The sequence below is a fragment of the Zingiber officinale genome, chromosome 2A (genome assembly GCF_018446385.1).
Source record: "Zingiber officinale cultivar Zhangliang chromosome 2A, Zo_v1.1, whole genome shotgun sequence".
Taxonomy (NCBI): domain Eukaryota; kingdom Viridiplantae; phylum Streptophyta; class Magnoliopsida; order Zingiberales; family Zingiberaceae; genus Zingiber; species Zingiber officinale.
In genome coordinates this window covers 84,531,343-84,546,557 of record NC_055988.1, presented here as the reverse complement: position 1 = coordinate 84,546,557, position 15,215 = coordinate 84,531,343, and the positions used below count along the sequence as shown (strand labels likewise).

The 15,215-nt window shown below is 37.4% G+C and overlaps 1 non-coding gene across 1 annotated transcript; it reads left to right on the top strand.

Moving 5' to 3' along the window:
• Nucleotides 1-813: 813 nt before the first annotated feature.
• Nucleotides 814-919, top strand: LOC122044609. Its single transcript, XR_006129641.1, has one exon. It is a non-coding gene; the product is annotated as a small nucleolar RNA R71 (small nucleolar RNA).
• Nucleotides 920-15,215: the final 14,296 nt, after the last annotated feature.

Genomic DNA, 15,215 nt, shown 5'->3' with positions numbered 1-15,215 from the left:
CCTATAAACCCAGAAGGTAAATCTGAAAACTTGTTATCCACTACATTATCATCACAATCTTCGTCTGAAGAGTCATTATCTTCATATACATCCAGAAATCTACACTCAACCATATTAGTGTCACAGAATTTACCAAAGTCTTCATTTTCATTGACCCTCACTAGACTTTGTGGAAAAGGAACCTTTAGTGAAGGTCTTGGGAAAGGTACTTCCTTTTTCCCATATTTCCTTTGAGCTTGCGGAGGAGGTCCAACTTGCTTATCTAGTGTAGGTGTGATTAATCATTGAGGGAAAGGTACTTGTGGCCTTTGGGAACTTCCTGGAGTAATGAAACTGAGTTCTTGAGGTCTTCTATTGTTCTTCTCCTCAATTCTAAACAAATCCTTTTTCAGTAGTTCTTCATGATTATTGTCACTTCTCAACTTAAAATTATTACATTGTTCACTAGACACTGTTTGTGTAGGAGGGGGATCTTGTTTGAACCATTTTGAAATAATGCTATCAATCTTTGCCACCAAATGTTTGAACTCCTCATTCTGTGACTTGTGGATTTCAAAAATCTTAGATGGTTGAATTGTATTTTGTTTGACAGGCTCTCTTGCATTTACGACTTGCACTTCTTGAATTTTTGAAGGAGATTCAATCCAACTTTTGCTTGACCATTCATGGAGGTTCAATACTACTTGATCAATCAATGTATATGCTTCATCTACATTCTTGTCCATAAAAGAACCTCCAACTAATGAATCTAACAAACACTTATCTGAGAAAGAAATTTCCCTATAGAATATGTGTAAGGTCAGCCATTTCTCCAAACCATGATGAGGGCACTGTCTTTGTAGACTCTTGAATATGTCCCATGCTTCAAATAATGATTCTCCATATGCCTGAGCAAAATTTGTGATGCAATTCCTCATATAAATTATTCTACTTGGAGGAAAAAAATGATTCAGAAATTGCTTCTCCAATTGTTCCCAACTTGTGATGATTTGAGGAAGAAGAGAATATAACCAAGTCCTTACTTTATCCTTAATACTGAAAGGAAATGCCATCAATCGAACTGCATCCACTGAGACACCCTCACAGTTCACCATATCACAAAGCTCTAGAAATGTTTCAAGGTGCAGATAAGGACTTTCTGATGCTTCTCCTCCAAATTTGTGACCTTGTATCATGAAAATTAACTTTGGCTCTAGTTGAAAACTTTCTACTTTAATGTGAGGCTACACAATGGGAGATAAAAATCTTACAGAAATGGGTGCAGAGAAATCTCTTAAGGCCCTGCTTGACATGTTAGTGCTCGAGATATCTAAAAAAAATTACAGGAAAAACTAAAAATGTAGAATTAAAGATAAGAAACAAGATGCATAATGAAAACAAGAAAGAAAAATACAAAAATAAAAAGAAAAATATCTAGAGTAACTCATATGCTAATCAACTAATGTTAATCGAAAATAGTCCCCGACAACGGCGCCAAAAACTTGTTACAATTCTGCAAGTGCATGGATTCGTCATTAGTAATATATAAGATTGTCGAACCATATGGACTGTTGATTAAGCACTAGAGATGTCACAAAGTAAGTTATTTAGACGGTCGAAAGTTGACTTTGATGCTTACGAACTAATGAGTGTGATTAAAGAGAGGGAAAGAAGGTTGAGATGAAGAGAGAGGAGAGAGAGAGGATTGATCTTGGAGGGAATGAGCTTTGGGAGATGGATTCTAGGATTTCAATTTTATTATAATACTAGGAGATATTATATAGATTGCTTAGTTTCTACCCTCTATGTCCATGCTCTTGTAGGAAGTTAAATTGGTCAATATCCCTAAGTATCAAATAGAGACGATTCCTGTGAAATCCTATAATGGTTAACCCCTGTCACGAGGGCACCTCGGTAGATCATAGGAATACATGTCTAGTAAATAACAATAAGGATAAAGGTAGAGATTTGGTACGGTTTCCTACTTCCTTATGGAGGAATAGCCTCTCCTTTCAAGAGAATATCCTAGACGTCCGTGAACGGGTTACCCTTGTCACTAGGGCCCCTCGGGTATACGATCTAGAGCACTCTTTCTATGAGAGCAGTAATTCCTAAGGGATTGTTTCTCCTTTTAAGGGAACGTCCTAGACGTCCGGAAAGGGTTACCCCTGTCACTAGGACACCTTGGTCAATACGCTCTACGACATCCTCTTTGTGTGATTAAAAATCCTCCACATCAATCAACAAAGCATGCAAAGAAATATAAATATGTCACACACACAATTCATCATGAACAAGGCATTAACAAGTCATTGAATAGAAATATCACGAATCTATATAGTTCCACATCTCCATCACATTACAAATACTTCTTAATCCTAGAGGAGGATATCTACTCCATTGTGAGGGAACAACAATCCCAAAATATAAAGTAAAGCATACTTACAACCCTTGATGTGAGAAGAAGGGGAAGAAGATATGCTTGCCGAGGTTTCTGATGTCTTGGGGATGCCTCCTTGCTCTGGAGATGGACGGAACGTCAAGGGATGGTGGTGGATGAGGCTCTAGGGTTTCCCTTGAGGGGAGAATCCTTTCCCAAGGAGAGGGACGGAGTCCAAAACCAAAGATACCCCCAAGAATAGGGTTCTTGACCCTTTTATAAGTTAGGATGCGGGCGCCGCACGGCTTGTGCCACGGCCGTGCGAGATCCTCACAGCCAACTACCTTCTCCCTTCGGGTTGAGTGGCATGACCGTGCAAATTGACACGGCCGTGCCTCCCTTCTGCTCTGGTTACACCGCATGGTCGTGTGAATTGACATGGGCGTGCCTTCCTTCTGCTCTGGTTACACCGCACGACCGTGTGAATTGACACGACCGTGCATTTCTTCTACTCTGGTTACACCGCATGACCATGTGAATTGACATAGCCGTGCATCAAGGCCGTGTGGAGCTCACACACCCCTTGCACACCCCTTGACTTGGCTTTGAATGACTATATTTCATTGTAACATATTTTACACCATCAAGATGGGGTTTTATCTGGTTGAAGTCTTCATTAAAGTTGTAAATCTTGAAGTTATCTACAAATTGGTATAAAGACCAGCACAAAACCTCCAACCGAGCACAAAGTTATGGCCATTTACTTTTGGTCTACAGTGCTAAAAATTTTGCACGGCCTTCACACGACCGTGTGACATTCACACGGCCTCAACACGGCCCCCACATGACCTTCACATGGCTGTGTGGTCTCCGCACGGTTAGAACCTGCAAGAACTTAGTTTTCGCATGCCCGTGACACTCTGGAAGCTCTAGACTTCATTTAAGCTCCGTTTTTACTCCAAATCACGTTCTGTCAATCAAAACAAGTAAAGAGCAGATCTCTGAACAAAATATAATGGAAGTATGACATTATAAAGAAATAGGGTGCAATAAACATAGATTATGCCAATGAAATACAAGTAGATGTGCGCCAAACATGTGTAAATGATTATAAGATCTACGCACATTAGTCTCCTTTAAGCAGAGAAGACTCTTACAACAATTAAAGCCCTCAGTTACAGAATAAGATTGAAAAGAAATGAATTACTAGTGTTGTTCTAACCTTCTGGGACGAGGGCTATATTTATAGACCTAGTCAGGACGCCTGGAAGGGTTTTAGGCGTCTCTTAGGGATAAAACTTTATCTCCATCACAACACAACTTACCACGTTGTGTTTGGCTAAATTTTATGGTCTGGGCACCTGAAAGGGTTTCGGGCACCCGGAATCTGGGTGCATGGACCAGGTTCGGGTGCTCGGACAGGTCCAGGCACCCCAGACTTGGTCGGGACCCCCTGGACAAAAAAATTAACTTTTTGTTAATTTTCGGTCTTGGTTTTCTACTCCATTTCTGTTCGCATAGGTGATCTTGGCCATCAGGAATAGGGCTCACCCGAACCCAACTTCCGGCCTTCTCGAGTAAACTTCTACTCCAACTTCTCGTCCATCAGAAACATCGCTTGCCTCCTTCTCATCCATCCGTGTACTCTTCCGCAGCACCTTGTCCCTCAGACGCACTGAGCCCATTGGCTCTCTCCCATGCCATCCTTCTCGCTAGTTTCATCTTTTGCTGGACTTCCTATGCTCCTAAGTTCCTACACACTTAGAAACAGGGGTTAAATACCAACATGACCTAACTTGACTTGGTTGATCATATCAAAACTACCTTGTGGTACTTACAATCTCCCCTTTTTGATTTGAACAAACCTAAGTTAAGTTAGGGTAATCTACAAATAAATAACAGGTATAATTTTTGCAAGTAAAAGAATTTACAAGTAATGTGCAAAAAAAAAAAATTGCAAGTATAAAATTTGTACTACCCTCCCCCTAGAGTTAATCTTCACTACTCCCCCTTTTAATTATATTAAAAATGAGGTACTTTTAAAATGACTTTGGAAAAGTTAAATTAAAGTCTAAGGGAAAACTATAATTTGAACAAAAAACTCCTTTAAAAAATTAATAAGGGTTGAACAGGAAAAAATTCTTTAATTTTAGGCAAAATTAAACAAATTTACATTTTTATAATTAATTCATAGAAAGTTTTATAACGAAAAAAATGTTTAAATAAAGTTTTACAAAAACATAACTTTGCTAAAATAACTTAAAATTATCATAAATTTTGACAAACAATTTAAAGCATTTTTATAACTACTAAATGCTTAACAGTTAGTCAATTAAATACTTATTTTAATAATTGGTTTATAGGTTGTGGCGAGACACTAGACCTTCTTAGATATTAGAACAATAACCACTTTCTAGACAAAACTTTTTAAAGAAATTGAATATTTAATTTTCTCTTTGAAAGCCATAAGTCTAAAAACAATCAATCTAAATATGTTTTTAGAATCCAAAATAGATTCCTTCCTACATGATTAATTAATAATTTCTTAGGAATATATTTCTGTGATATTTTTCTAATTTGACCCTTATGATATTTGAGATATCAGTTAAGTCCTGAATAATTTCTAAAATTAGAAGGAATAAAAGTTGAGCATGCATGACTTTTCAAATTTTCTATTTCCTTTTTCAATTTTCATTTTCTATTTTTACTTTGTCAAAATCTTCTAATCGACAATGATATGGGTTAGGTTTCATGGGTCCCCGATAAGGAAGGGAAAGGAGATAACCAAACGGAGAAGATAGGCCAATATCGGCCGGGATATAACTCAAATGAGGTAGGCCAATATCGGCCGGGATATGCCTCCAAGGAGGAAGACCCATATCGATCAGCATATACCTCAAAGGAGGTAGACCAATATTGAGCAAGACATACCTTCAGGAAGGAAAGGTCATATCGGCCGAGATATACCTCAAAGGAGGTAGGCCAATATCGGCCGGGATATACCTCAAAGGAGGTAGGTCAATATCGCCCGAGATATACCTCAAAGGAGGTAAGCCAATATCGGCCGGCATATGCCTCAAAGGAAGTAGGCCAATATCGGTTGGGGTATGTGCCTCCAAGGAGGCAGGCCAATATCGACCGAGACATGCCTTTAAGAAGGAAGGCCAATATCGGCCGGGATATACTTCCGAGTGAGTAAACCAGTATCGACCAAGACATGCCTTTAAGAAGGAAAGCCAATATCGACCGGGATATACTTCCGAGTGAGTAGACTAGTATCGACTGAGACATGCCTTTAAGAAGGAAAGGCAATATCTACCGGGTTGACTAATACCTTGAAAAGATACTTGATAAAATATAGCCCAGGGCTAGCTAGAATAATAAATATAAAGGAGCCCGGACGAGCACTGCCCAAGGAGCCTCATGAGAGGTAATAATAATTGATCAAACCTAATTAAGCTCAGCCTCGATCAATACAAGAAACAATAGTATATTAAGTTATCTATGATGTAGTAAAAATAGGAGGGACTTGTAGGAAAGGTAGAAATACTTTAAAAGAACTTGTGAAACAAAGGAGAAGTAATATTTCAAATAAAGCAGTGCAGGAAGATATTTGCAGTATGTGATTGTATAACAGATGTTATATATTTGGCGGGAAATGTGCTTTTAGACTATATTGCAGGTACTAGATGACAAAGAAGGTACATCTGGGGTACAAAAAAGATTCCTTAAAAGTCATTTACCGCAAGTACGCAGCTTACGTCATCTTATAACAAACTCTAACAAGCCGGGGTCCACTTCATGACTACGGAGGTTATATGAAGTTGTATAAAAATGGGAATCCTCTCCGTTGGCTAGGTAAGTTGACATCATTGCGCACATTCATAACCCTAATTTTCAACTGTTGTTCATCTTCTTCTTCCTTCTTCCACACTAAGAGAGATCACTAACTTGAGCGTTGGAGGGCCTAGCCAGGGATTCCAACCCCGGTCTTGGGTCACTGACGATAGTGTTGGCTGGTCTCTTGTGCGCAGGAAGTCTTGGAAGCTCTGAATCTGGGTTTCTCTTTGATTATATTTCTCTCTCGTCATTGGATCTTCGCGCAAGGAGAGCATTCAGTGACTCTATTTTCCCCGATCCGCTTTGGGTTTCTCGGATCGTTGTTCTATAGGTATTATTCTTCACCAGCGGTAGGTTTTTTCTCCCAGCTCTCCATCTTGTCAAGCTTCTCAGACAGGATCAGATAAGAATCAGCTAAGGTTGATTTTAAATCCTTATTCTATTTCTCTAATTTATAATAATTTTTCAATAATAGTTTTATGAACTAAAATAACTTGTCAGGAGGAAGAGATCGTACTTGACTTACCTTGTCGATTTTGTAATATGAAGCTCCCCCTGAAGTATTACTTTTTTCCGATGTCGCCCCCCTCCATCAATGCTCTCGATGCTCATTTTAGACAAGCTTGTTTCATCTTCGTCTTCTTGGTGGCTTGCTACTAGCGCAAGTCTGGGAAGGGCTTCTATCTCATATTCGAATGATGTGTCGTCCCATGTTGCCTTGAGATTTCTGTGCTTGTCGGTTTGAGCTGGCTTCTTGTTCTTTTCCTTGTCCTTGCTTGTGTCCTTATTTTTTAATTTTGGATAGTTATCTTTCACGTGCCCTTTTTTATTACAGTGGTAGCACTTTACCTTTCTTTTCCTTCTTCTACCCTGCACTTGATTAAATTTATTAGATTTAAATAATTTTTTAAATTTTCTTACCATTAATGCAGTTTCATCATCGTCAAGTGATGTCTCAGAATCTGGTTCATCCATTTTAGCTTTTAAGGCAATATTTTGCCTTGATTCCTTCTTTAGACCTGCATATCTTGACTCATGAATTTCAAAAGTTGAAAAGAGTTCTTCTAAAGTTCCTACCTCTAAATCCTTAGAGATGAAATATGCATCTACTAAGGTTGACCATTTCAGAGTCCTACGAAATGTGTTAAGTGTGTACCTTAGTGAATCTCGGTTGGTTACCTTTTCTCTGAGATTTGTGAGTCCGGTGATGAGCTCCTTTATTCTTGAGTGGAGGTGTGCATCGGTTTCGCTTTCTTCTAACTGGAGGTTGCTGATCTAGTTTCAAAGCAGGTCCCGTCTTGCTAGTTTTGCCTCTGAGGTCCCTTCATGTAGTTCTAGGAATTTCTCCCAGAGCTCCTTGGCTAACTCGTAGACTACGATCCGGTTGACTTCTTGTGGTGGTAATACATTTAGCAGATAGAACTCTGCTTTGCCATTTTCCATGAAGTCAGTTTGCTTCTTTTTCGTCCATTGATATTCTTCTTTGTCTTTTGGAGCTACAAAACCATATTTTATAATTATTAATAATTCAAAATCTATTTTAAAAAAATACCTCCATCTTTTTCTTTCAGCTTGTAAATTCTCCCTCGAATTTCGATGGATTGATCCTCGGTCCAGCCATCTCGTGTGCTTCATTCGACAATTTGTCCTCCTGAAGTGAACTTTGATCTGATACCACTTGTAGCACCCTTGGCGGCTGGCTAGAGGGGGGGGTGAATAGCCCTGTAAAAAACAAATGAACCTTCCTCAAACTTTATAGCTTTATAGGAATTAACACTTGCATAAAATAAATAAGAGACTAAATAAAGAAAGGAAGAGCCACGAAAAGAGTTTACTTTGTTACAACTAGGAAGGTTATTAATCCAAGGAAGTTGAAAGTGCACTAATGTCTCCTTCAAGTGGAGAAGCCTCTTACAACAGTTGAAGCCCTATGTTATAGAATAAAATTGAAAAGAAAGGAATTACAAGTGTTGTTTTGACCTTCTGGGACTAGGGCTGTATTTATAGCCCTGGTCGGGGTGCCTGGAAGGGTTCCAGGTGCCTCTATGGGGATAAATTTTATTCCCATCGCAACGCAATGCGCCACACTACGTTTGGGTAAATTTTCTGGTCTGGGTGCCAGGACCAAGTCCGGGCGCCTCGGATAGGTCCAGTCACCCCGAACTTGGTCGGGGCACCTCGGACTTGGTCAGGGCACCTCGGATCAAAAAATCAACTTTTTGTTATTTTTCGGTCCCGGTCTTCTACTCTATTTTCGCTTGCATGGGTGATTTTGGTCATTCGAAATATGGCTCACCCAAACCCAGCTTCCGACCTTTTCGAGCAAATTTCTGTTATGGCTTCTTGTCCCTCAGAAATGTCACACGTCTCCTTCTCGTCCGCCCGCATACTCTTCCACAGCACCTCGTCTCTCGGACGCACTGAGCCCGTCAGATTTCTCTCGTGTCATCCTTTTCGCTAATTACATCTTTTGTCCAACTTCCTGTGCTCCTAAGTTCCTGCATACTTAGACACAGGGGTTAAATACCAACAGGACCTAACCTGACTTGGTTGATCGTATCAAAACTAGCTTGGGGTACTTACAATTATTTGTTTTGAGTGTGGGGAAAAAGGGTACTACAAGAGTGAGTGTCCTAAGTTGATCAAGAAGAAGGGTCAATTGACACCTAAGGGCAAGGAGAATCCAAAGAAAGTCGGCCTTATTGTACTAAAAGGAAAGGAGCACATTGTGTGCTTTTCTTGTAATAAAAAAGGGGATTATCAAAGTCAATGCCCTAAGGGGAAGAAACTAACCAAAGTCAAAGGAGGAAGCTCAATTCAATGGGGAGCTCTTAAGAGAAAATCCAAGGTATCATTTATTGAAGCAATTCCTTCAAGTCATGATAAAAAGCATGCTAGAAGTAATTTATATAATTTTAATGCTATTTATCATGAGAATAGAAAGCATGATAGAATTAAGGAAAATTATGTAGCATATCAAGCTAAAACTACCTCACCTAAGGTTAGGAATGTAGATAATAATTTAGGCAAGAAATCTAAAGAAATTAGATATATGCCTAAGAAAAAGAAAACTCAAAGTTTCAATAAAAAGTCAAAATTTGAGGACTTAAGGGAGGAAAATCAATTCTTGAGGTCAAGACTTGATAACTTAGAAAAGACCCTTAATAAAATGATGAATGGTGTCCAAGGGTCTAAGAACAAAAACCTAGGAATAGATAAGGAAGAGTCATTCAATGGCCATAGAGGTTTGAGATACAAACCTAAAGCCAAGAAGAATGTGTCTTCATACCATAAAGTTCCATATAGTTATGGAACTAACTCTAGGTCTAGGGGTCAAGTTAAGGTTACAAGGGAGGTCATTTCTAGAGTTAATCTTGAAAATACCGATGTGACTAAGGCATTTAAGAAGTCTAAGAAAGTCAATAAGAAGGTCACAAGGGAAGTTATCCCTAGAGTTGACCTAGAGGAGGTGAGTGTGACCAAGGTCTCTAAGAAGCCTAGGAAGGTCATTAGAAAGGTAACTTGGAAAGTTATCTCTAGTGAGTACCTAGTACACCCAAGGAGCACCAATATGTTTTGGATTCCTAAGAGTGTGTTCTCTATTCCCTAGATAGATTTAAAGAGTGTCAACTCTAATTGGAATTATAGTTAACCTAATCTTGATGAAGTTGACACTTGGATGCACTTTCAAGGTTTTATTAACCTTTGAAAAAGTAGATTTAAATGTTACTCTTTTGGAAGAGTAAAATGTGCCAAAATTTAAAGATTTGGACTTAATTAAAATTAACACAAATAAGAAGAGTAAAAGAAATGCCAAATTGAGATTTTGACATTCTCTTAAGGAGATAAGGACAAACATAGGACTATTCTTTAAATCTAGTAACTAATTAGAAAAACTTAGATAGATAATATAGGTATATTATTTATGCTAAATTTCCATGATTGTTTGCCTATCATATGCCATGATATCATATTTTACGTTCATATTTGTTATGAAAAATAAAAATATCATGACATGTCATACATACATCATGTAGCTATAGTAGGTTTTCTTTTGAAAATATTCATTTTGATGTATGGTATAAATCACCATGCATTTTAATTCCTTATAGTTAAGGACAATGACATTAATTAAAATATTATATCCTTGGTGGATGATCAGAATTTAAATGCCTAAATAGATATGCATTAACCCTTAGATTAGGGAAAACCAATATCTACATCTCACAAAGGTCATAAGTTAACTTGTATGTGTTTTAGTGCACATTGGATACCAGTGAGATATTAGGAGGATGAACAAAACTCAAGATGTTGATTTAGTGCATCGCTTTAAGTTTTAATTTCATCGGAACACATAGTTATTTGTTACCCAATCAGTGGAAAAGTTGGTGAACAAGTCATGTGCATTTAGTTCAAAGAACATGGTTGGAAATTGGTTTTGAAAATTATTTTAAAATACTTTTAGAAAACCTTTGTGAAGATTATCTTTTGATAGGAATCACCATTGTATAGTTAAACACACACTAGAGGAAAACATTAAAGTTTTCAAGAGTTTCCAAGTTTGTGTCAATCTTTGAAAATGAGATGTATTTTCTTAGAAAACTATTTTTCCAAGATAGCATGTGACTTAAATAATGTCTATGTAAAATTTTGGGTTTTTTGAAAAATCATAGAATTATTTAGAAATTTTGAAATTCGACTAAAATTTAATTTTAAGAAATTAGAAATCCAATCGATTGGGCTTGTTCAATTGATCGGTTGATCGATTGGGCTTGTTCAATCGATTAGTTGATCGATTGAACTGGGTTCTTTGTGAGCAGATGCTCCCAAAATTGATCAAGTGATCAATTGCCCCTTGATCGATCAGTTGATCGATTCAAGTATTTTTTCCATGAACAAAAGCTCGTGGAATTGATCAGTTGATCGATTGAATGACTTTGATCGATTGCATCTCAACTTTAATCGATTGAAAAAAGCTAATTTTGGCTAATTTGGTCTGATTTTAGTCCATTAAGCCATGTTTAGTCCTGTTAACCATTTCCAACCTGAATAAATGCATTTATATGCCTTTAAGGGTAATTTTTCTTGATAAAAAAAGAAAGGATTGATTAAAGAAGACTAAGTTGGAGCTTAGGATGAGATTTGGTTTCAAGGTTAGATTTTGAACCTCAAAACTTCAAATTTTGGATTTCCTAAAGGTTTAGAATTCCAAGTCAGTGTTGATGCAATGACAGAACTTTGGAACATGTTTTGAGGGGGAGCTACTCTTTAAAGATATGGCTTTGATTTTATTCCAAAACAATGAAAGCAATGGAAGATTGGATATCTTCATTGTGAAGTGTGAATGTGGATACGCATTGTATGATGGGTCAATGCTCAAGGGTGAGCATTGGAGATGAATGAAGGGTATGAGACCTTCATTGTGATGTTGTGAACAACAAGTGAGGTTGTGAGCAACATGTTAATAACTCTTTGGGAGAAGAATTTTTAATGTATGTCAAAGAGGAAGAATGTAGAATTTAAGTTATGCCTTAATTACCCAAAGGGGTAGATTATTGATCAAGCATGGCTCACTCATGGTATATTTCGAATCTAACCTTTCTCTTCCAAAAGTATACATCTCCTCCCCCACACTTAAAATTTGACTGTCTTGAACAATAAACTCAACAAGATAACAATCCAATGTTTCAATATCAAAAGAATAGCAAGAAAAGTCACATAAGATAGGGGGAGTGGGGTGGGGGAAAGATGGAAACAACCAAGGATGAAAAGGATGTTATCAAAAAATCATGCATCACAAAGAATAGGAGGAAATAAACAAGATAGACTTCATCAGAATCATGCAACTTATGCTAAATATGGTCTCAAAAAGGAGCAAAGTAAGTTCTAGAGTAACGATCATCAAGAGTGAAAACCACACATAATGAGGGAGATGAATAAGAATGGCTAAAGTCCTCACTATGTATAAAATGATCAACCTTAATTGATCAAAATAAAATCCATCATCATACTAGCAACCATATGCAATCAATGAAGTCACTCATGCTAAGCGATTCCAAAGTTCGACGATCAAACTTAACTAGCTTTTACGACTTTCAAGATGATATAAAGATATGCATAGGGAATTTATTCAAAATCAATAAAACAAAATTCAAAAATCACTCGATAAGCAAAACAAGACAACTAAACAAGACAACCATATTTATAAAGAAAAAGAAAAGGAAAAGGAAAGGGAACACAAAAACTCCCCTGAGTCCTAGCGGCTGAATGTAATTCAAAAATAATATCTATTCAGGAAAGGGAGCAACTAGATGAACAATCCATCCTGACAATTGACGACGGTTCAGTAATAAAATCCACGCCGGAGGTGGAGTGGACCGAGGTGAGGTGCAAGCCTTCTTCATGTGGTCAGAATAGTCCTGGGCTACTCTCTCCAATATCATCACCTCTTGGAAAAGTCTCTCTGGTGTGCGAAGGTGACTCAGTTGGAGCATCCATTCTGGAAGCTCAATTATTACAAGAGATAATGGGGCCTTGTTCAGCATCAATGGAGACTTCGGCAGTAGTGGAAGTGTCAAGTCTGGGGGCTTCCAGCTATCCACCACTTCCCACTCTAATGATTGCTGCTCGAACTCTAGTACTTATGGCTGCACAACTAAAGAACATAATTCTGTAGATATTATCTCTACTTCAACATCAGCTATAATAATATCATGAGCATGAGTAGCTGGCAACACACAAGTATTGTCCTCCATATCTGACATAATAATATCTTCACCAACAATATTTGCAACATTAATACTTTTATATAATATTTTGCATGCATCATCAATAGTAATTGCATCCACTACAACTCCATCATCACAACATAGAGAAATAGAGGATTTCTATAGAATAGCTGAATCACATACAAGAATACCACTAAATCTATAATCCATCTCCTCATGCATGTTAATACTATAAAAAATATCCTCTGAGGGAGATGGACTGGTGCCTTGTGCTAGCATCTGGCTAATGGATAATGTCATCTAGTCTAATTAGATTTGCAAATTTTGTATCCTTGTTGCATCAAGAGTGGCTTGTTGTTACAACTGTAAGGTAAACTGCATAATCTCTTCACATTCTTTCACAAGGATTTCTTCATTAGAGCCCTTGAATGTATCTGAGAATATGGGTTCGACCTGCTAAAATGTTTATGACCATGTAAGCATTGAATCACCCTATAATCCTAATGACCTCTGATATGCTGAAAAAGATTGATTCAATTGTTGTTGCTTGATTACATGCATAAAATTTTGATGGTCCATCCAGTGTAAATAGTAACATCGAGGATGCTCAATAGCTTATTACTGTGTATCCTATACTGCTCAGGAATCTATTGGGGTTGATAGTATTGGGTTGAAAATATCCATGCTGCTCTAGAATCTGGGGTTGAAAGTACTGACTGGAATAATTACCCTATTCATGACTATAAGTGCTTAGTTGAATCATACGTCTCGTGATATTGATGTTAGGAATACTAGGGTTCTATAGGAAATCTAGCAGTCTTTCGGATGAGGTAGCATATAGCAACTGGATAAGATGGACTGCCGTAATTAATACATATGTGCCTCACTTGCTTAGTATCTGAATTGTGATATTCATTAAAGCCTCCAAATTGCTGAGAATTAATATTCATGTTGAACTTAAAGAAATTCCCTATCTTACCTGAAACAATGGCAATGAAATCACTAGACACGGGAAATAATCATGACAAAACACATGGATATATCAAGAAACAAAGAAGCAAGGAACCAATTTTTTTTTCTTTAGAAAAATAGAAAAACAATCCTAAGATCACCAAACACCGCTAACACTCCCTGGCAACGACACCAATTTAATAGAATGTACTATCGTAATGCGATATCAAAAGAATTAAGTACTGAATCTATCTATGCCAGTATAGAATAGGGTCAACTCGAGTCATCTCCCAATGAATGCAACGATGGAATGATAACCATAGGATTATATGTTATTTATATTTTTGGATTTTTGATATGGAAATGGGGTTTTTGGATTTTGATTCTAAACCTAACAAATAAGATAGCAAAACAAGTATGAAATTTACCCTAATGAAATGAACAATATCCTATCTACCCGCTAATAGTGATTTCACAACGCATTGTCACTCTATGCTATAATTTCCCTATCAACAGAATTAAACTAAGGAATGAAATAGCAAAGCATTAAATGAAACCTAATATAGTAAAGGAAAGACAATACAAGTAAAGGAAAGCTAACCTAACCTACATTACAATTGCACTAGAATTAAAGAAAGCATAAAGGTTACAATTAACGAACTAAGCATTAAAGAAATCTAATCTAATCTAACAAAGCATTTAAATGAAGACATAAAATTTAGCAATTGAAAGAGTAGGACAAAGCAAGAGTTAAGCACACAAAGATACATCAAATTGAACCTAACTATTTAAAGACATATTTCATCGAACACATGACATGCATGAATTAGAACCTAACTACGATTGGAACATTTCATTAAATAAGTTGTGTGCATGAAACTATTTAAGCATAGTACGTGCAATTTAAACATAGAAAATCAAGTTCAATACAAGCATTCAACCACAATTAATAAACATCAACATGAATAAAACTAAGTTACCACTCCACAATTCACACTCAACTTTCAATTCCAAATGACTACCCTTGCCGTCACATAGGGGTCTGGAGATTGAACCCTTAACTTCGGTGAATAGTGGCACATTGTCGGTTTGCTGCTTACTTCACCAACAACGATGGGATGACTCTCACATGAAGAAACCCTCTCCAATTAAAGTTGGCTGGTAATGGTGAAATGGATTGCCAAACTCCTTCTTGCTCTGCCACATGAACCCCAGAAGGTAGATGCATTGGAAGAGTGTCGGAAGGTGGAGGTCACATTAGAGAAACCTCTCCAGCAAGATTAATGCTCGGAGCTCGCTATCGCCACTGCCTCTTGAAGTGCATTGCCATTGTCACT